The sequence below is a fragment of the Arachis ipaensis genome, chromosome B10, assembly GCF_059453495.1.
Source record: "Arachis ipaensis isolate K30076 ecotype BB chromosome B10, ASM5945349v1, whole genome shotgun sequence".
In the NCBI taxonomy this organism is placed as follows: Eukaryota; Viridiplantae; Streptophyta; class Magnoliopsida; order Fabales; family Fabaceae; genus Arachis; species Arachis ipaensis.
In genome coordinates, this window is record NC_142435.1 from 56,944,841 (window position 1) to 56,968,407 (window position 23,567).

At 37.8% G+C, this 23,567-nt stretch overlaps 1 non-coding gene across 1 annotated transcript; it reads left to right on the top strand.

Annotated features, from left to right (window-relative positions):
• Positions 1 to 19,916: 19,916 nt before the first annotated feature.
• On the top strand, positions 19,917 to 20,024 carry LOC148580156 (small nucleolar RNA R71). The gene has a single exon (XR_015898954.1). It is a non-coding gene; the product is annotated as a small nucleolar RNA R71 (small nucleolar RNA).
• Positions 20,025 to 23,567: the final 3,543 nt, after the last annotated feature.

Here is a 23,567-nt window from a genome sequence, read left to right on the forward strand (position 1 = left end):
TTCTTCATTACTTACCAAGGGTATGGGAGGTTGTGCTTCTTCTTCTTGAATCTCTATCTCTTGATCAACCTCTTCCAAGTCCTTAACCATGATATGCCTTGGAGGTTGTACACCCTCCTCAACATCAAATGCAACCGTCTTGGAAGGAGGTTCTATGTCTTGACTTTCCCATGGAGGTTCAGCATCTCCTAAGTCTGCAACCACTTCTTCTTCTTCGATAATTACAGCTTCCTCCACTTGTTCCAGTACAAAGTCATGCTCCGTACTGTCCACTAGAGTTTCTAATGTCTCCTTCATGCTACGTTCTTCATTAGATTGCCCACATGAAGCCATGGGAGCACTTTGAGTGTCCGAGCGTCGGGAACCTAATTGACTTATCGCTTGATTTAGTTGATATAGAGTTGCATGAAATCGATCTGCTGCTTCCTTGAGATGATCCCTTGATTCTTCCTTCACTAATTCTTCAACCACTCCTTCGACTTCAAGGGTTTTTACTACCTTCACCTTTAGAGCCTCCTCTAGCTCCTTATGAAGTATGGATTCGCGAAGATGATCCCTTCTCTCTTGTTTCATGTCAATAGCATCATTGGGATCATGTTGCTCTTGGATTGATGGATGTGGGTGCTCTTCCATGGATGGTGGTGATGGGATGGAGAGATCATTCTGTGGTTGAAAAGGAAGTGCACTAGAGCTTGAGGGTTGATTGTTGAAGGTATTTGGTGGTCTGATTTGGGCAAAGAGAGCTTGTATAGTAGAGTTTAGATCGGCAAGTGCTGTCTTCATGGAGGTTTGGGGTGGTTCTATGTATGGCTCATTCGGTTCATAGGGTGGTTGGTATGGTGGATGTGGGTTAGGGTCATATGGAGGTGAATGGCGGAAAGGGGCTTGTGAGTATGGTGGTCCAAAGTCATGTTGAGGAAAGGGTTCATAGGCATATGGTGGTGGTTGTTGATAGTCCATTGGAGGTGGTTGTTGCCATGAGGGTTGATCAAATCCTTGTGGCTCCTCCCATCCTTGATTGTTCCAACCTTGATGCCTGTTCTCATTATAATTTCTTCTTCCTGCAACATAATTGTAACCAGACTCATAGCCAAAGGGGTGAGAGTTCATAGTAGCAATTAAAAACAAAAATAAAAATAAATTTAAATTAAAAGGTTATTTAAATTTTGAATTTGAAAATTAAATTTTGGATTTTGAAAATTAAATTTTGAAATCTGAAATTTGAAATTTTGAATTTTAAATTTTTGAAATTTGAAATTTGAAATTTGAAATTTAAATATTGAAATTTGATTTTTGAAATAAGATAAGATAAGATTTTGAAAAAGATATGATTTTTTTGAAAAAGATTTAAATTTTGAAATTTAAATTCTGAAATTTTAGATTTTGAAATTTGAGATTTTAATTTTAAATTTTTAAATTTGAAACAAACGTTTTGAAAATTGAAATTTGAAATTTGAAATTTGAGTTTTAAATTTTGAATTTTTGAATTTAATGAGGAAAGAGAAAAACAATAAAATGACACCAAACATAAAATTTTTGGATCAAAACGAAGAAAACAACTAAGAACAACTTGAAGGTCAAGATGAACACGAAGAACAACTTGAAGATCAAGATGAACACCAAGAAAAAATTTTTTTGAAAAATTTTTTTTTATAATTAAATAAAAACCAATAAACTCTTAATTTATGAAAAAAAATAAAAAATAAAAATGAAAATAAAAACAAATAAACGAGTAAAAAGCGAATATTTACAATAACCAATAATAAGGCACACGTTTGTAATTCCCCGGCAACGGCGCAATTTTGACGTTAGGATTTTTGCTAGTAAAGAATTTTATAAAAACAGTCGCGTTGTAGATATAGTCTCTAAACCAACAGAAATCCCTTCGTACAAACGTTTTGGTTGTCACAAGTAACAAACCCCTTTTAAAATTGATAACCGAGTATTTAAACCTCGGGTCGTCTTCTCAAGGAATTGCAGGGAGGTATGTTCTTATTATTGGTTATGAGTTTGTAAATTGGGGTTTTGGAGTTTGAGCAATGGGCACAGGTATATTTAAATGACAAGTAAAATACATTAACAATAATAAAATCTCTTGGCAAGGTATGAAGAACTGGAAGTCCTATCCTTGTTATCCTTATCAATTGTGATGAGAATTGGATTTTTCTCCCACTTTGTTAACCTCTAACTATGAAGGTAAGTTAAGTGGATGAATTAATTCTAAATTCCTCAGGTCCTAGTCTTTCCTTGGGAAAGGCTAGAGTTAGTGGAACTCGAATTAATTCTTGAAGAATTCCAATTTTAAGTCAACACCTCAAGTCTGATAACTCAAGCGTTACCAATTACTTAACCAGAGCCAAAAGGAGAAAAGTAAATCTACTGGAATAAAAATGTCTTCAGATGGGAATAACAATAATGTAAATAAAAGAAAGCAATAAGAAACTGAAATACCTCAATTAGCACTAATAAAGATATCAAATGTAACGTGGAAGAGTTCATAAATTAAAATAGAAAAAATAAATAAAAAGATCATTGAACCTGGGATTGAGAGTCACTCCTAAAACTAAGAGAAGTCCTAAATCCTAATCCTAAGAGAGAGGGGAGAACCTCTCTATCTAAAAACTACATCTACTCCTAAAATTGTGAATGTGTAAGCCTCCTTATGAATGGATGCATTTCCCCACTTTATAGTCTCTAATCTGTGTTTTCTGGGCCGCAAACTGGGTCGAAAACAGCCCAGAATTCGCTGGTTGCGAATTCAAACACGCTGATTTTTTGTCACTACGACGTGGCCGAATGGATGACGCGGTCGCGTCACCTAGCGTCAGGGAAACTATGACATATTATATATCAAATCGAAGCCCCGGACGTTAGCTTTCCAACGCAATTGAAACTGCGTCGTTTGGACCTCTGTAGCTAAAGTTATAGCCATTTGAGTGGGAAGAGGTCAAGCTGGACAGCTTAGCAATTTCTCCAACTTCTTGTATTCCTTCCACTTTTGCATGCTTCCTTTCCATCCTCTGAGTCATTCCTGCCCTATAATCTCTGAAATCACTCAACACACATATCAAGGCATCTAATGGTAATAAGAGAGGATTAATATTAGCAAATATAAGGTCAAAGAAGCATGTTTTCAATCAAAGCACATAATTAGGAAGGCAAATGTAAAACTATGCAAATAGTATGAATAAGTGGGTAAAGAGTTAATAAAAACCACTCAATTGAGCACAAGATAAACCATGAAATAGTGGTTTATCAAAGCTCAAGAAGAAGGAGGAAGAGCGACAAACTTCAAAGAAGGGAAAGCAAGTCATGGAAAAGCATTCACAATAGCAGAGGAAAGAAGTAAAGCCTTACATTCCTCCTCTGCCATACCCTCAAAGATTGCAAAAGGAGCTCAAAAACCAACAGTTTCCCAAGTTCCTGGAAGTTTTTAAAAAGCTGAAAATTAACTTACCACTTGCTGAAGCATTGGAACAAATGCCACTGTATGCTAAGTTCCTCAAGGAACTCATCAACAAAAAGAGAAGCTGGAATGAAAAGGAGACTGTGATCTTGACCCAAGAGTGCAGTGCAATAATTCAAAAAGGTCTCCCACCAAAATTCAAAGATCCTAGGAGCTTCTTTTTGCCTTGCACCATTGGCAACATATCCATAGATAAGGCATTGTGTGATCTAGGATCAAGTATCAATTTAATTCCTCTATCTATGATGAGAAGGTTATCTATAGAGGAAGTAAAGCCTATACGGATGTCCTTGCAACTTTCTGATAGATCAATGGTAATCCCCAATGGAGTTATTGAGAATCTCTTAGTCAAAGTTGGTAAGTTCATATTTCCAGCTGACTTTGTGATCCTGGATCTAGATGAAGAGGGAGGCGATTCTATCATATTAGGACGACCTATCCTAGCCACAGCAAGGGCCATCATTGATGTGAAAAAAGGGGAAATGATCTTGAGATCACATGATGAGCAGATCACTCTAAATGTCTTTAAGGAGGAGCAGCACCCTGTTGAAAAGAAAGGCTGCATGAGAATCGAGGAGGAAGATTTAAACTGGAAGGAAAAATCCAAGGAAGCATTCATCAACTCACCCTTGGATCAGAAGACAGACATTGAAGAAAAACAAAAGGGTCATGAGGATAAGAAGGCTGGAAAGGAGTTGCAAAAAGAGGTTACAAGAGTGGCTGCTGCCAAGAAGGAAGGGTCACCAAAGAGAGGAAAGAAGAGCAAGAAAAAGGTTCCAAAAGGATGGAGAAACAAAAAAATCCCAACTAAAGAGTTCTTAGAAGGAGACGAAGTGAAACTGATCTACCAACAGTTGGAGACATTCCCACAATCTTATGATTACTACATTGTTAACAAAATACTCTCATTGGAACATATAGAGATCATTCATCAAAGCACAGGAAAAAGGCTCACAATGAGAGGGGACAAGCTGAGGCACTGCAATCATCAGCCACCCTAACAAAGAACCCATGTCAAGCTAGTGACACTAAAAGAGTGCTCCATGGGAGGCAGCCCATGATTTAATCTTCTTGCTTTTATTTTAATATCAATAATTAATGGTTCTTCTAGCATGAATTTGAGCTTTCATGGGTAGATTTAACGGCTGCATACATCATCTTAAGTCATATGTCTGATTCCTAAGTTTGGTGTGCCTAAAGGAACTCTAAGATGGCTTTCGAAGCATGATGATCATATAACCATCTTAGGATATATACTCATTCATTTTATTGAAGTATATAGCCAAACATTAAGTTTGGTGTTCTACATGTGTATGAGTTTCAAGGAAGTCACATTTGTTCTAAGACTCAAATTCATGAAAAGATAAACCATGTCTTGCATCATTTTGTGAATTTATTTTGTTAAAGTAGAAAATAAAATGTTCCTTGTAATGAATATACTAACCATGATAGAAATTAATTGGGTTTCATATGAACCATTTGGTATAAAACAAGTTTGGTGTCCACCAAAACTATGTTGACTTATACTTAGCACGGTTAGTTAGTCATGTACAAGGAACATGTGACCAAGACTTTTTTTTATTCCTTTTATTTTGTTATTAACTTTTACTTACTTACCACCATTTTTTTAGAATTAACTTTTGTTGCTTATTGTTGCTTTGTTTAAATGGATAGGTGTGAAGAAGATTGAGGAAATGACAAAACCATGCCATGTACGGTTGTCCCAAGGAGAAAAAGTAAGTCACATGTGCATGGTTGGGAAGCACAAATCTGCAAGGTTCAGCACCTGGGAAACCAAACCATATGCCCAATGAAGAGTTGGTCCTTATCCTCATCCATCTCTACATGCACACCGTTCATTCCCACTCTCTCAACAGCATCTTCATCAATATTGGCTCAATCCTCACCCTTCATTTGAATATGACCGAACCATTATTGCCTTTGTCTTGCTTCAATAAGTCATATCCTTGCTATAAATTGGCTAGTAACACTTCCTGAGCTCACACACCTTTGCCTTGTTCATATAACCTTTTCATGCGATCTACATCACTTATATTCCAACCAAAAGCATCACATTATGCTCACTTTCCTTCTTTTTCATCCTAAGCCGTGCTATATCCAAGGTCTTCTTTTTACACTTCATTGTTCCCCCATTCAAATGGCTTCATCAAGCTCCAGAAGAAAAAAAGGGAAGCAACCAGTTGAAGCTAAGCCACCCACCTATGATGCCAAAAGATTTAAATCTCAATTTCATGAATCACAATATCATGGGTGGATGGAGGTGAAAAAAGTCATTCCAGAGATCGGTTTTAGATTGAAAGAAGGTGAATACCCTATTATGATGAGAATACAAGAACAAAGAAGATGGAAACTCCTGTGTGAACCTCTTATAGACATAAGTGCAACCATGATACAGGAGTTCTATGCAAATGCAATAAGGCCAAGCAAAACCAATCCTCCTTATAAAAGCTATGTTAGGGGAGTTGATGTGGACTTCAGCCCAGCAACAATCATGAGGGTCCTACAAATAAGGGTAATACCCTTTGGAGAACCCGGCTTTGATGAAAGAATGAAAGGTGAGAATGATCCTGATGAGCTACTAAATGGTTTGTGCTTAGAAGGCAGAGACTGGGAAAGAGATTTAGATGGGGATCCAAGTCACTTGAAGAGGGTTGATCTCATACCTGAGGCCAAAGGTTGGTATGAGATAGTAAGATCCATACTCCCTACTGGAAATACCTCAGAAGTTACAATAAAAAGAGCGATCCTGACATACTGCATACTCAAAGGAGGAGAAATCAATGTCCCACAACTTATAGCAGACAGCATCCAAGAGATTGTTGAGGATAGCAGCAAATCAAACAGACTTGGTCACCCAAGTACCATTTTGTGGCTGTGTAATAAAGCAGATGTGCTTTTTGAGGATACAGATTCAGATCGGGTAAAGGGAGGCAAAGGAATCACCAAGCAAAGGATGGAAGGTGTCACTGTCACTGACACTCAGGAGGAGAGAAGACCTCAAGGAAGAAGAAGGAGACCACAAATGGAAGAGGTACAAGCTTCTGGCGCAATGGATTTAAGCCAAATGCAAAGCGCCATTGAAGAGATGTCTCGGCAATATATGAGAGATAGGGAACAACAACAAGAACAATACATGAGAGCTCAGGAGCAGCAAGATAATTGGCAGCTGAAGATGATAGAGCAACAAGAAAACTTCCAGCTGAGGATGATGGACCAGCAGAGAGAATTCCAAGCAAGATTTTTGGAACAACAAAAGGAGAAATTTGGTCAAACTCAAGAATCATTCGACAAATTATTTCAACAACAAGCTGAACAGGAGAAGTACATCCAAAATCTTTATCAATGGAAGAACATATACCACATAGCTGGAGAACAGAGGTATATAGACAGGATTGATTATGATATAGAGACTCAGTCAAAGCTAAACTACATAGTCTATGGCATGCCAGTGGTGAATCGAGAGATCAAACCATTTATCCAGTGTCAGGAATTAGTAAACAAGCAAAGAGCAAGAGCCCAGGGAAATATAGAAAGAATGGAGCAAAGGTTGAAGGAGGTAGGACTCTAGAATCAGGTAGACCATTCTTGGGATCAAAGATACACTGTTGAAGGACAACAACAAGAAGAAACAAAAAAGAAGAGGAAGCAGGAGCCAAAGAAGAAAGGAGAGTCCAGCAAAGGAAAAGAGCACAAAAATTAGAGGTGGTGGAGTTCCTTCATAATCTTAATAAACAAGGAAGACGCAAATCTGCAAAATGATATGCCTTCCAAGTATCCATCTTATGCACTTTTATGATTAAGATTTTATGTTCTGCGTTCTTTAATAAGTCCCTATTTTACGATATATTTTGGTTTGATCTGAGTGGATTTCATCACATAAACCCACATTTATTCATCTAAATGGCATGCTTTTGTGTTTTCTTCCTAAAATGTGCTTGAAAGTGAAAACATGATCTTTTGTGCTTAATCTAGTCAATTTTAATTTCACTTTAATCCCATTTGGTGCCTTGATGTATTTGTTAAGTGATTTCAGGTTTCCAAGGCAAGTATGGGTTGAAGAAGTGAAAGAAAGAGCATGCAAAAGGGAAGAAACCATGAAGAAATGAAGTTTGGAAGTTTCAGCACCCGTGCGTACGCACAAGTATGCATGCGTACGCACAACGGTGACTTCGTGCAGGGATGCGTATGCACCAAATGTCGTGTGTACGCATGATAAACCCCAATTTTGTGGTTTATCTTGTGCTTAATTTGGGGGATTTTATCACCTTTTCCCACATTTATTCAATGAAATAGCATGGTTTTGCAATTCTCCCTTGATTTGTACTTAAATGTGAAAACATACTTTTTAGGCCCTTAAATTAGTGATTTTAACTCACCTTAATTCCATTCGATACCTTGATGTATTTTTTGAGTGATTTTAGATTCATAAGGTAAGTATTAGATGGAAGAAGTGAGGAGAAAATCATGCAAAGCGGGAGAAATCATGAAGAAATGAAGGAACTGCAAAGCTATCAAGCCTGACCTCTTTGCACTCAATCGATCATAACTTGAGCTACAGAGGTCCAAATGAGGCGGTTCCAGTTGAGTTGGAAAGCTAACATCTGGAGCTTCAAAATAATATAAAATTTCCCATAGTTGTTTGACGTATAGGGACTCGTATGTGCACATGATGCGCACGCATCGCAGGATCAGCGTGCGTCCATTTTGGGCAACTCGTTGGGGGCGATTTCTGAAGCATTTTGGGCCCAATCCAACTCATTTATGATGCTATTGATCCCAATGATTGAAGGGGGAATGAACCAAGTAGTCATAGTTTAGTTTTTATCATGTTTTAGGGTAGAATTCTTGAGAAAGAGGCTCTCTACTCTCTCTAGATTTAAGATAGAAATTAGGGTAAAGTTAGGATAATCACTCTCAAATTTCTCTTTCAATTCTTGTTTTGATTACAACTCTCTTTATATTTTAGTGTTCTATTATCTTAATCTTGTTAGTTTCGCTTGTTAATTTCTTATTTTGCTCTCTTTTATGTTGATGAACCATTGTTGGATCTTAATTTTCTTTAATGAAATTTTATGTTTCCATGCTCTTCTATGTTTATCTTCATTGTTATTGTTGATTTCTTGCTTATGATAGTTATGGGTTTTGCTAATTCTTGCATTTTGAGATGTTTACTTTTATTGCACACTAGGTGTTTGATAGAATGTTTCCTTTAGTGTTTGAGTAGTTCTCTTTACTCTTGGCCTAGGCTAAGGGAATTGAGTGACCTTGAGTCATTGGGTCTCATTGAATTGGTGATTTGAGAACTCTTGGTGATCAATTTGATATCCATTGACACTAACACACTACTAATCTAATTAGTAGATAGGTTGGGACTTATGGGTTGATGTGATCAAGCCTATTTGACGTACTTCAAGATTATGAGTAGACATTACGTACTTAAAGCTTTTGGAGGTAGACTTAATAGGTTGATCCCTCACAATTATCAATATTTGGTATGTAGACAAGGATGGTGATCTCAATTACCTATGTCTAGCCAATAGTTCTTTCCATTTCTTTTATTAAGTTCTTGTTATTTTACTTTCTTGTCATTTATATTTTCTTGTCAATTATTAAATCAAACCCCCTTGCATCTTCATAGCCAATAATTGATCACTTCATTGCAATTCCTTGTGAGACAACCCGGAGTTTAAATACTTCGGTTACTTTTTATTTGGGGTTTGTACTTGTGACAAAACCAAATTTAATTTGATTTGAGGATTGACTATTGGTTTGGACCATACTTACAACGGAATTATTTTGTGGAATTCCGAACCGGTATAAATCCTTGCATCAAATTAATGGCACCGTTGTCGGAGAATTGCAATGGTGTTATATTATTGGCTATTGTATATATGTTAATAGGCTTCTTTGTTAGTTTTTCTTGCTTTAGGGGTTAGTTTTTTATTAGTTCTTATTAGTACTTGTTTTTATTCTCTTTGCTATTATGAATTCTCGTCCTCACTTTGGCTATGAGTTTGGCTCAAATTATGTTGTAGGGAATGGGAACTACAATAGTAACATGCATCAATGATGGAATTATCAAAGGTGGAGGGAGCCTCAAAGGATTGATCACCCTTCTTGGCAACAACCTCCTCCGGTCTCTTATAGGTATAATTCCAATCCTAATGCATATCAATCTAATGGATGTGGTGACCTTTATTGTGATTGTCAACAACCACCACCTCATGGCTATGAACCACCCGCTCAACATGGTTTTGAACCACCTTACTCTCAAGCCCTATACCACTAAACACCTCCATATGACCCTAATCCTTATCCACCTTACCAACCACCATATGAGCCATATGAACCATACATAGAACCACCACAATTCCAACACAACTAATCCCAAGAACCACCCTCATATACACCATCTCCATACCCTTACCAATATAAACTACCTTCCAACTACAATGCCTTTTCCTCAAAAAATGAACCCTCTCTTCCACCACCGCCCCCCGATAAAGCCCTCATGCTAGAACTATGAGATCTTGACTCTCATATGCAAAGGCAACAAGAGGGGACAGAAAAGGAGTTTAAGGAGCTAGAAGCCAAGTTAGCTACCGTGAGTGAAGCCATTAACCACATAGCCTCCTACTTAAGCTCATGCATCCCAAGTACTCCCATTGATGAATGTGAAGAAGCAATTAAGGATCATAGTGAGGGAGTGAGTTTAGAGCTTCAAGGTGAAGAAGAGGAGTTGAAGCAAGAATTGCCACAAGAGGAGGAAGTTAAGATAATTGAGCTGGAAGGAGTGGTTGAAGACCTAGGAAATGTTGGAAGTCCATGGGAATGTAGAATTATAGAGCCCTCTTCCAAGATGCTTGATGTTGATGATGAGGAGGGTGTACAACCTCCAAAGCATATCATGATTGAAGACTTTGAAGAGGTTGATCAAGAGATGGATTCAATCATTGAGGAGTTCCTATCTACAATTGAATCCTCTCCCATTGGGCTTGAAATTGAGGTCAAAGAAGAAGATGCACAACCTCTCATGCCCTTGGTGAGCAATGAAGAAGAAATTGAATTGGAAGCGAGCCACCAAGAGGAAGAGGTTGATGTTGAGGAAAGTTGTAAAGAGGTGGAGATAGTCAAGAAAGAGCACAAGGGAGTGGAGCTTGCAAGATCATTGGGACTACCCCTTCCTAAGTCACCATCCAATACAACATTCAAATGGGTAAAATTCCTATCCTTAAGCTTTATTATCTCACTAGAATATGGTTTGATGGAAAATGATGGTCAACTTAGAGTTCTTTGTGGAGTTAAGAGTAAGAGAGAGTTGTATAGTGGTTGGAAACATCACTTTAAGTTCATGATGGTTGCATGCTCAAAGTTGAATAGCAATGGTTGGTGTAGAACCAAATTGCATGGGTCTAGGAGAATGTTTGGATGCTTAATTGAGAATTCACAACCCTTGTCACCCAAATTTAACTATGGTAGTCAACGAGAAGATGGGTGCAAGAACAAGATTTGGGACTCCAGAATTTATTTCAACAATCAAAACTCTTGGGGCCTTGTCATCTACCTAAGCTTACTTGAAGGCCTTTGTGCGCCTAATTTGGGATCCCTGAGGCTATTGGAAATGCAAGCATTCGTGGGGATTCAAGGATGAATTCAAGCATAAGCCACCATAGCAAAGACCTCATCAATGGTCCAACTTAAGGACTTAAACTAAAAGTGCTAGGTGGGAGACACCCCATCATGGTAAACTATTTCCATTCTCTTGTAAATATAATCAATGGATGAATTGGGTTGCCATTGTTAGGTAGTTTTCTTCTTTGCATACTCTTGTTTTAATATCTTGGTTGTTGGTTTGTTTGATTAGATTTATGCCTTGAGTTGTAGCTTAGTTGTTGTTGAGTAGTGTTTTGCTTGTAGTATAAGTTTTGTTTTTAGTGTATTTGAAAATTTTTTAAAAACTAAAAAGATTTGTTATTAAATTTTATTTTTGATTGTTTTAGAATGCTTGTAGATTAGGAGAGTACCCTGTTTTTGTTCTAAGGATCTTAAAAAAAAAGGGTGGCATCCACGCATAAGCGTACTGGCCGTGCACGCGTCGGTTATGCATTCTGAACTCTCTGGTACAAAAACCAGAGAGTTATGCCCAGTTTGTACCTATTCTGTGCCTGCGACCCACGCGCAAGCGTGCATGATGCGTACGCGTTGGTCACCATCTTCACATCCACGCGTATGCATGCTATGCACGTACGCGTCGCTTGTCCCGCCTGCCCACCCACGCGCACGTGTGCTGTGCACGTATGCGTCGCCCTCCGCGCCCTGTTTTTCCCCTGTTCTGCCCTGTTTCATTTCTCCCTTCTTCTCTTCTTTTCCTTCTAGTTTCTTCCTCTTTCTTTCACTTTCTTTCTTCCTTTCTTACTTTCTTTCACTTCTTCTTTTCTTTTCAAAATTCCACTTTTTGTTTTTCTTATTTTCATTTCCTTCTATATGTTGCTGGTGCGGGGCAAAAGTTAGGCCAATTAAGAGATTGTGATGTAAGAATAGCGTTGCGAGTATAGCTCTTAACCAGCTAAAATCCTGGAAAGGTGTCACAAAAATTTAGATAAAAAATACTGGGAGTATGAGTCCCAGGTCATCTCCCAATGAGTTGCGAGAAAGGATGCTATTTTATTAATTAGAAATTTCCAAGAGTTTTGAGAGTTGAATAATGAGCAATTAAATAATTGTAAATTAAAGCAATAAAAACTAAGAATGATTATTGATATTCTAAATAAAAATCCATCACTGGGGGAATGATTAATTGGAAGTTCTATCCTTGTTGGGATCTCTTAAGTGTAGAATTAAAAAGGTTGTTGTTTTCACTTAGTTAACCCTTACTAAATAAAGGAAAGTCAAGTGATTGAGCTAACTCTTATTCGCAAATCCTAGTCCTATCCCTTGGGAAGGTCTAGCATTAGTAAATACAGAACTAGCCAACAACTTCCAGTTTAATCAGTACTTAAGCCTTCCAACTCAAGTGTCTCCTTTTAATCAACCCCATGTCAAGTATGGAGTCTACTCCATTGACATGAATATAACGCTCATAAAAATATAAGAAGAAGACATGATAATTTAAATAAAATAGGGATTCAAAATTAATTAAAAATAAAAGTAATCCTTTGCATTAACAATCCATGAAAATAATCCAATTACTACTTTAAACAAGAATTAAGAATATGGAATAAATAAAAGAGTAAGTAAGGAAACAAACTAGAATAGTATCTTCAGCGGAGGTAATGACTCTTCATTATCCAAAAGCAAAAGCAACAAACTGGGAATGTAAAGAGAACCTAGAGGAAGAGTAATCCTCTCTAAATTCAGATCTAAAAACCTAAAACTATGCTGATGAGAATGTATCAATGTATCTAAAAAATTGTATGTCTGTTGTGTAAAGTTGTGTGTTGAGTCTCTGCATGTTTCCTGGCTTTATTCTGTGTTTCTGGGCTGAAAACTGGGTCAAAACGCGACCCGAAATCACCCCCAGCATTTTCTATTAATTTTGCAGATCTCGCAGGTCACGCGTATGCGTCGTCCACGCGTTCGCGTCATTCAGCGATTTTCCTTGTCATGCGTACGCGTCGTCCACGCGTGCGTGTCATTCGTGCAAACTCCAATCCACGTGTACGCGTCAGGCACGCGCACGCATCACTGCAATTTTCTCCATTCCACGTGCTCGCGTGAGCCATGCGTGCGCGTCGGTCTGCGCTGGTCATCTCCTTAGTTTCTTGTGTTCCTTCCATTTTTGCAAGCTTCCTCTCCATTTTCTAAGCCATTCTCGCCCTATAAATCCTGAAACACTTAACACACGGATCACAACATCGAATGGTATAAAGGAGAATTAAAATATACTAACTATAGATCTCTAGGAAGCAAGTTTTCAACCATAGAATAAACTAGGAAGGAAAATGTAAAATCATGCAATTAGTATGAATAAGTGGGTGATGACTTGATGAAACCACTCAATTAAAACACAACATAAACCATAAAATAGTGGTTTATCAATCTCCCCACACTTAAACATTAGCATGTCCTGATGCTTAGCTTAAGGAGATAAAACAAATGAGTAGGGAAAAGTAAGACTCATGCAATGCAATGCGATGCAACCTACATATATGAATGCAACTATATGCTTAAATGATTTTGTCTACTTAGTTAAAAATAAATAAGTTCTTCAAGTCAAAAATAAATCAAATTCCACTAATTCAAATTATATAGTAAAAACAAGTAAACTCGTAGGAAGACAGCTCATGAAAAAAGGGGACATAGAATTAAGCATTGAACCCTCACTGATGGTGTATGTGCACTCTAGTCACTCTAGTGTATAGGGTAATCACTCTACTCCTCTCTAATCATGCTTTCTAAACCTTGTTCTTCACCTAACCAATCAACAAGTATTTAATGTACCAATGCAAATATCATGAGGTCTTTTCAAGGTTGTAATGGGGCCAAGGTAAAGGTGAGGGTATATATATGGCTAAGTGAGCTATAAATTGAATCCTTGATTATCCTAAGCTATCACCTAACATACATACTCTACATTCTTCTTAAATCATGCCTAGCTACCCAAAATTTTTCCCACTTTTGTATTACATACTCATGTTTCAAATTTTCTCTTAACTTGTATCACACATGCATTGATTTTTCATTAAACTTAACTTAGCATTGGGGTAATTTTTTTCCCTTATTCATTTATCTAATTACTTATTTATTTGAATATTTTTGGATTTTTTTAAGCAAACATAACCTATCAATTCACATGGATTTTATAATTTTTCTAGTTTCACATGAGTAGGTACCCAAATTCCCAATTAATTTATCAAATTAAAAACATAACACATTTCCTTGTTAACCCATATTCCCATAGTTTTCCTACACTTAATTGATATATAATCTCTATCTTAAGCTAACCAAAGACTCAATTTGGGGTATTACTTGTTTTTCCGCTTAAGGCTAGTGATGTGGTAAAATATAAAACAAATGGGATTAAAAAGGCTCAAAGTGGCTAACAAAGGTGAATGGAAGGGTAGGTGGTGGACGAAATTGTGATCACATCAATGTAGTATTCTTTGTTGTTGTATGGAATCATTATTATGGCACCTATGTGTTGACACAACTCCGTTCAACTAACCAGCAAGTGCACTGGGTCGTCCAAGTAATACCTTACGTGAGTAAGGGTCGAATCCCACGGAGATTGTTGGTATGAAGCAAGCTATGGTCACCTTGCAAATCTCAGTTAAGTTGACTCATATGGGCTACAATATATTATGTAAATAAAAAATAAAGAATAGGGATAGAGATACTTATGTAAATCATTGGTAGGAATTTCAGATAAGCGAATGGAGATGCTTTTCGTTCCTCTGAACCTCTGCTTTCCTGCTATCTTCATCCAATCAGTCTTACTCCTTTCCATGGCTGGCTGTATGCAAGGGCATCACCGTTGTCAGTGGCTACATCCCCTCCTCTCAGTGAATCATATGCTCACGCACCCTGTCACGGCACGGCTATTCATCTGTCGGTTCTCGATCATGCTGGAATAGGATTCACCCTCCTTTTGCGTCTGTCACTAACGCCCAGCACTCGCGAGTTTGAAGCTCGTCACAGTCATTCAATCATTGAATCCTACTCAGAATACCACAGACAAGGTTTAGACCTTCCGGATTCTCTTGAATGCCGCCATCATTCTAGCTTACGCCACGAAGATTCTTGTTAGGAGATCTAAGAGATATTCGTTCTAGCTTAATTCATGTAGAACGGAAGTGTTTGTCAGGCACGCGTTCATAAGGGAGAAGGATGATGAGCGTCACACATAATCATCACCTTCATCATGTTCTTGAGTGCGAATGGATATCTTAGAAGAGAAATAAGAAGAATTGAATAGAAAATAGTAGTACTTTGCATTAATCTTTGAGGAACAGCAGAGCTCCACACCTTAATCTATGGAGTGTAGAAACTCTACCGTATGAAAATACATAAGTGAAGGTCCAGGCATGGCCGTGTGGCCAGCCCCTATGGTCTAAGAACAATGCGTTCAAAGATACCTAATACAATAGTAAGAGGTCCTATTTATAATAAAACTAGCTACTAGGGTTTACATGAGTAAGTAATTGATGTACAAATCCACTTCCGGGGCCCACTTGGTGTGTGCTTGGGCTTGGGCTTGAGTGTTACACGTGCAGAGGCCATTTGTGGAGTTGAACGCCAGTTTCTGTGCCAGTTTGGGCGTTCAACTCTGGTTTTGGATCCTTTTCTGGCGCTGGACGCCAGATTTGGGCAGAAGGCTGGCGTTGAACGCCAGTTTACGTCGTCAATTCTTGGCCAAAGTATGGACTATTATATATTGCTGGAAAGCCCTGGATGTCTACTTTCCAACGCAATTGGAAGCGCGCTATTTCGAGTTCTGTAGCTCCAGAAAATCCCCTTTGAGTGCAGGGAGGTCAGAATCCAACAGCATCAGCAGTCCTTTTTCAACCTCTGAATCTGATTTCTGCTCAAGTCCCTCAATTTCAGCCAGAAAATACCTGAAATCACAGAAAAACACACAAACTCATAGTAAAGTCCAGAAATGTGAATTTAACACAAAATCTATTAAAAACATCCCTAAAAGTAACTAGATCCTACTAAAAACATACTAAAAACAATGTCAAAAAGCGTATAAATTATCCGCTCATCACAACACCAAACTTAAATTGTTGCTTGTCCCCAAGCAACTGAAAATCAAATTAGGATAAAAAGAATAGAACATACTATAAATTCCAAACTATCAATGAAACAGAGCTTCAATCATATGAGCGGGACTTATAGCTTTTTGCCTCTTGAATAGTTTTGGCATCTCACTTTATCCATTGAGGTTCAGAATGATTGGCATCTATAGGAACTTCAGATTTCGAATAGTGTTATTGACTCTCTTAGTTCAGTATGATGATTCTTGAACACAGCTTCTTTATGAGTCTTGGCCGTGGCCCTAAGCACTTTGTTTTCCAGTATTACCACCGGATACATAAATGCCACAGACACATAATTGGGTGAACCTTTTCAGATTGTGACTTAGCTTTGCTAAAGTCCCCAATTAGAGGTGTCCAGGGTTCTTAAGCACACTCTTTTTTTTCTTTGGACCTTGACTTTAACCGCTCAGTCTCAAGTTTTCACTTGACACCTACACGCCACAAGCACATGGTTAGGGACAGCTTGGTTTAGCCGCTTAGACCAGGATTTTATTCCTTTAGGCCCTCCTATCCACTGATGCTCAAAGCCTTGGGATCCTTTTTATTTGCCCTTGCCTTTTGGTTTTAAGGGTTATTGGCTTTTTCTGCTTGCTTTTTCTTTTTCTTTCTATTTTTTTTTCTTTTCCTTTTTTTTTTTCGCCCTTTTTTTTTTCTGCAAGCTTTGTTCTTTGCTGCTTTTTCTTGCTTCAAGAATCATTTTTATGATTTTTCAGATTATCGAATAACATGTCTCCTAGTCATCATTCTTTCAAGAGCCAACATATTTAACATTCTTAAACAACAACTTCAAAAGACATATGCACTGTTCAAGCATACATTCAGAAAACAAGAAGCATTGTCACCACATCAATATAATTAAGCTAAGTTCAAGGATAAAATTGAAACTCATGTACTTCTTGTTCTTTTGAATTAAAACATTTTTCTTTTAAGAGAGGTGATGGATTCATAGGACATTTATAACTTTAAGACAGAGTTTACTAACTACTAATGATCATGTAATGAAGACACAAACATAGATAAGCACATAACATAGAAAATGAAAAACAGAGAAAGTAAGAACAAGGAATGAGTCCACCTTAGTGATGTCCTTGAGCTCTTCTATGTCTCTTCCTTGTCTTTGCTGCTCCTCCTTCATTGCTTTTAGATCTTCTCTGATTTCATGAAGGATGATGGAGTGCTCTTCCACCCTTAGTTGCTTCCAATAATTGTGTGGAAGAAAATGTATCCCCTGAGGTATCTCAGGGATCTCTTGATTTGCAGTCAAATGTTCTACCACTGAGCTATAGACCCTTGATGGAAGCTTTTGTCTTCCCTTTCCTCTTTCTAGAGGCTTCTCTGGCCTTAGGTGCCATCAATGGTTATGAAAAAAACAAAAAAGCTATGCTTTTACCACACCAAACTTAGAATGTTGCTCGCCCTCGAGCAAAAGAAGAAGGAATAGATGAAGAAGAAGATGTGGAAATAAAAACTAGGATTATGAGGAGGTAAAGTGGGGATCCTGTGGGGTCCACAGATCCTGAGATGATCCTGTGGTGTCCACAGACCCTGAGGTGTCAAGGCATTTACATCCCTGCACCAATTTAGGCATGCAAAATGCCCTTGCACACAACTCTGGGCGTTCAGCGCCAGGTTGGTGCCCATTTTGGGCGCCAACGCCCATTTGCTGCCATTTCTGGCGTTGAACGCCAGAACCATGCTTGTTCTGGGCGTTCAGCGCCAGGATGCTCCCATTCTGGGCGTTCAGCGCCAGAACTATGCTCTGTTCTGGCGTTTGAACGCCAGACAGATGCTCCTCCAGGGTGTGATTTTTCTTCTGCTGTTTTTGATTCCGTTTTCAATTTTTCTATTTATTTTGTGACTCCACATGATCATGAACCTAAGAAAACATGAAAAACAATAAAAATAAGAATTAGATAAACATTGGGTTACCTCCCAACAAGCGCTTCTTTAATGTCAATAGCTTGACAGTGGGCTCTCATGGAGCCTCACAGATGTGCAGAGCTTTGTTGAGACTCTCCAACACCAAACTTAGAGTTTGGATATGGGAGTTCAACACCAAACTTAGAGTTTGGTTATGGCCTCCCAACACCAAACTTAGAGTTTGACTGTGGGGGCACTGGTTGACTCTGCTTGGAGAGAAGTTTTGGCTGCTTCCTCTCCATGGTTGCAGAGGGAGATCCTTGAGTTTTGAATACAAGGGAGTTCTCATTCCATTGAAGGAATATTTCACCTCTGTCAACATCAATCACAGCTCTTGCTGTGGCCGGGAAAGGTCTTCCTAGGATGATAGATTCATCCTCTTCCTTTCCAGTATCCAGGACTATGAAATCAGTAGGTATGTGAAGGCCCTCAACCTTTACTAATACATCTTCTACTTGTCCATAAGCCTGTCTTCTTGAGCTGTCTGCCATCTCCAGTGAGATTTTAGCAGCTTGCACCCCATAGATTCCCAGTTTCTCTATTACAGAGAGGGGCATGAGGTTTATCCCTGAACCAAGGTCACACAGAGCCTTAAAGATCATGGTGCCTATGGTACAAGGGATTATGAACTTTCCAGGATCCTGTCTCTTCTGAGGCAATGTCAGTTGATCCAGATCACTTAGTTCATTGATGAACAAGGGAGGTTCAACTTCCCAAGCATCAATGCCAAACAATTTGGCATTCAGCTTCATGATTGCACCAAGAAACTTGGCAGTTTGCTCTTCAGTGACATCCTCATTCTCTTCAGAAGAGGAATACTCATCAGAGCTCATGAAGGGCATAAGGAGGTTCAATGGAATCTCTATGGTCTCTAGATGAGCCTCAGAGTCCTTTGTTTCCCCAGAGGGAAGCTCCTTATTGATTACTGGATGTCCCAGGACGTCTTCCTCCTTGGGATTCACGTCCTCTCCTCTCCTCTCAGGTTCGGCCATGGCGCTTATGTCAATGGCCTTGCACTCTCCTTTTGGGTTCTCTTCTGTATTGCTTGGGAGAGTACTAGGAGGGATTTCAGTGATCCTTTTACTCAGCTGGCCCACTTGTGCTTCCAGATTTCTAATGGAAGACCTTGTTTCATTCATGAAACTTACAGTGGCCTTAGATAGATCAGAGACTAGATTTGCTAAATTAGAAGCATTTTGTTCAGAGTTCTCTGTCTGTTGCTGAGTTGATGATGGAAAAGGCTTGCTATTGCTAAACCTGTTTCTTCCACCATTATTAAAGCCTTGTTGGGGCTTTTGATCCTTCCATGAGAAATTTGGATGATTTCTCCATGTTGAGTTATAGGTGTTTCCATAAGGTTCACCTAAGTAGTTCACCTCTGCTATTGCAGGGTTCTCAGGATCATAGGCTTCTTCTTCAGAAGATGCCTCTTGAGTACTGTTGGATGCAGCTTGCATTCAATGCAGACTCTGAGAGATCATATTGACTTGCTGAGTCAATATTTTATTCTGAGCCAATATGGCATTCAGAGTATCAACTTCAAGAACTCCCTTCTTCATAGGCGTCCCATTACTCACAGGATTCCTCTCAGAAGTGTACATGAACTGGTTATTAGCAACCATGTCAATGAGTTCTTGAGCTTCTGCAGGCGTTTTCTTTAGGTGAATGGATCCACCTGCAGAGGTGTCCAGTGACATCTTTGATAGCTCAGACAGACCATCATAGAATATATCCAGGATGGTCCATTCTGAAAGCATGTCAGAAGGACACTTTTTGGTCAACTGTTTGTATCTTTCCCAAGCTTCATAGAGAGATTCACCTTCTTTCTGTCTGAAGGTTTGAACATCAGCTCTAAGCTTGCTCAGCTTTTGAGGAGGAAAGTACTTGGCTAAGAAAGCCGTGACCAGCTTATCCCAAGAGTTCAGGCTGTCTTTAGGTTGAGAATCCAACCATAATCTAGCTCTGTCTCTTACAGCAAAAGGGAAAAGCATGAGCCTGTAGACTTCAGGATTTACGCCATTAGTCTTAACAGTATCACATATCTGCAAGAATTCAGTTAAGAACTGAAAAGGATCTTCAGATGGAAGTCCATGAAACTTGCAGTTCTGCTGCATCAGAGAAACTAACTGAGGTTTCAGCTCAAAGTTGTTTGCTCCAATGGCAGGAATGGAGATGCTTCTTCCATGTAAATTGGAATTAGGTGCAGTAAAGTCACCAAGCATTCTCCTTGCATTGTTGTTGGGTTCGGCTGCCATCTCCTTTACTTGTTCGAAATTTTCAATCAAGTTGTCTCTGGATTGTTGTAATTTAGCTTCTCTTAATTTTCTCTTCAGAGTCCTTTCAGGTTCTGGATCAGCTTCAACAAGAATGCCTTTTTCTCTGTCCCTGCTCATAAGAAAGAGGAGAACAAAAGAAAAGAAGAGGAATCCTCTATGTCACAGTAAAGAGGATCCTTATTGTCAGTAGAAGAGAAGAAGAAGAAATTCGAACACAGATAGAGTAGGGGGTTCGAATTTGGTGATGATGTGAGGAAGTAATGTTAGTTAATGAATGAATAAATAGAATAGGATGAGAGAGAGGGGGGGAATTTTCGAAATTTATTTTTGAAAAGGAGTTAGTGATTTTTGAAAATAGTTTTTGAAAAAGTTTAGTATTTTTTCGAATTTTTTTTTAAATTAAAATAATTAATAAATTAAAAAGAAATTTTGAAAAGGGGGAGAGATATTTTCGAAAAAATGAGAGAGAGAGAGTTAGTTAGGTGGTTTTGAAAAAGATAAGAAACAAACAAAAAGTTAGTTAGTTAGTTGAAACAAATTTTGAAAAGATAAGAAGTTAGGAGGTTAGAGAAGATATTTTGAAAAGATATTTTTGAAAAAGATAAGATAAGAAGATATTTTTGAAAAGATATGATTGGAGTTAGTTTTGAAAAAGATTTGATTTTTAAAATCTTAATTAATGACTTGATTCACAAGAAATCACAAGATATGATTCTAGAACTTAAAGTTTGAATCTTTCTTAACAAGCAAGTAACAAACTTCAAATTTTTGAATCAAAACATTAATTGATTATGTTATTTTCGAAAATTATGGTATAAAATAAGAAAAAGATTTTTGAAAATTATTTTTGGAATTTTCGAAAATAACTAAGAATTTTGAAAAAGATTTGATTTTTGAAAAAGATTTTGAAAAAGATAAGATTTTCAAATTGAAAATTTGATTTGACTCATAAGAAACAACTTGATTTTAAAAATTTTTGAAAAAGTCAATCCAAATTTTCGAATTTGATGAGAGAAAAAAGGAAAGATATTTTTTTTATTTTTGAAATTTTTATGAAAAACATGAAAATTATGCAATGCATGAAATTTTTAGATCAAAACAATGAATGCATGCAAGAATGCTATGAATGTCAAGATGAACACCAAGAACACTTTGAAGATCATGATGAACATCATAGACACAATTTTGAAAAAATTTTAATGCAGAGAAAACATGCAAGACACCAAACTTAGAATTCTTTAATGCTTACGCACTAAGAATTCAAGAATGCATATGATAAACATGAAAAGACACAAAACAAAAAAATTATCAAGATCAAACAAGAAGACTTACCAAGAACAACTTGAAGATCACGAAGAACACTATGAATGCATGAAATTTTTTAAAAATGCTAGATGCATATGCATGTGACACCAAACTTATAATATGACTCAAGACTCAAACAAGAAACAGAAAATATTTTTGATTTTTATGATTTTCAAATTTTTTTGGATTTTTAACTTATATTTTTCGAAAATTATTTAAAAAAAAGAAAAATAAGGATTCAAAAATTTTTAGTATGAATTCCAGGAATCTTATGCTCTAAAGCTCCAATCAAAGGGTCAGGCATGGCTTAATAGCCAGCCAAGCTTTAGTATGTAAATCAGAAACAGTAGCAGGTGGATTAACTCCAACTAGCTTGCTCTTGATAACAAATTGCTGCCTCAGTCCAAATAAATTTAGACATGGCTTTACAGCCAGCCAGGATGCAACATATAATTACATGGGCTGAAGTGATTAGTTGAATACCAATCCCAAAGTAGTTTGGGTATGGCTTTACAGCCAGATATGATTCAACATATTTCATGAAACACTAGAATTCATTCTTAAAATTTTTGAAGCCATAGAATAATTTATTTTTGAAAACATTTTTTTTTTAGTAAATTTTTTTTTTTCGAAAACAAGTGAGGAATTTTTGAAAGGTTTTTGAAAAAAATTTTTTTTTTGAAAAGAAAACAAAAAGAAAATTACCTAATCTGAGCAACAAGATGAACCGTTAGTTGTCCAAACTCGAACAATCCCCGGCAACGGCGCCAAAAACTTGGTGGACGAAATTGTGATCACATCAATGTAGTATTCTTTGTTGTTGTATGGAATCATTATTATGGCACCTATGTGTTGAAACAACTCCGTTCAACTAACCAGCAAGTGCACTGGGTCGTCCAAGTAATACCTTACGTGAGTAAGGGTCGAATCCCACAGAGATTGTTGGTATGAAGCAAGCTATGGTCACCTTGCAAATCTCAGTTAAGTTGACTCATATGGGCTACAATATATTATGTAAATAAAACATAAAGAATAGGGATAGAGATACTTATGTAAATCATTGGTAGGAATTTCAGATAAGCGAATGGAGATGCTTTTCGTTCCTCTGAACCTCTGCTTTCCTGCTATCTTCATCCAATCAGTCTTACTCCTTTCCATGGCTGGCTGTATGCAAGGGCATCACCGTTGTCAGTGGCTACATCCCCTCCTCTCAGTGAATCATATGCTCACGCACCCTGTCACGGCACGGCTATTCATCTGTCGGTTCTCGATCATGCTGGAATAGGATTCACCCTCCTTTTGCGTCTGTCACTAACGCCCAGCACTCGCGAGTTTGAAGCTCGTCACAGTCATTCAATCATTGAATCCTACTCAGAATACCACAGACAAGGTTTAGACCTTCCGGATTCTCTTGAATGCCGCCATCATTCTAGCTTACGCCACGAAGATTCTTGTTAGGAGATCTAAGAGATATTCGTTCTAGCTTAATTCATGTAGAACGGAAGTGTTTGTCAGGCACGCGTTCATAAGGGAGAAGGATGATGAGCGTCACACATAATCATCACCTTCATCACGTTCTTGAGTGCGAATGGATATCTTAGAAGAGAAATAAGAAGAATTGAATAGAAAATAGTAGTACTTTGCATTAATCTCTGAGGAACAGCAGAGCTCCACACCTTAATCTATGGAGTGTAGAAACTCTACCGTATGAAAATACATAAGTGAAGGTCCAGGCATGGCCGTGTGGCCAGCCCCTATGGTCTAAGAACAATGCGTTCAAAGATACCTAATACAATAGTAAGAGGTCCTATTTATAATAAA